A 245-nucleotide genomic window follows, 5' to 3' on the forward strand; every position below is an offset into this window, starting at 1 on the left:
CTTGAGCGTTTATGAAACATTGCATTATAGATACTTTAAAAATGCAAAAAGTAAAGCTGAATTTAAAAGGCAAAAGCTCCCTTATTTTAAGCTGTTTGTATACTGTTGCGTGTCTATAATGTTGGTTACTTGGCTTTTTTATTTTTTTTTTATTTTTCAGTGATCGTAAATAACAGTTATTAAGAGAACTTTTTATCCGTATACAGTAGTATTCAAATAATCTTCTTGCACTCCACCAACATTAG

The sequence above is a fragment of the Pterocles gutturalis genome, unplaced genomic scaffold (genome assembly GCF_000699245.1).
Source record: "Pterocles gutturalis isolate BGI_N339 unplaced genomic scaffold, ASM69924v1 scaffold15222, whole genome shotgun sequence".
Taxonomy (NCBI): Eukaryota; Metazoa; Chordata; class Aves; order Pterocliformes; family Pteroclidae; genus Pterocles; species Pterocles gutturalis.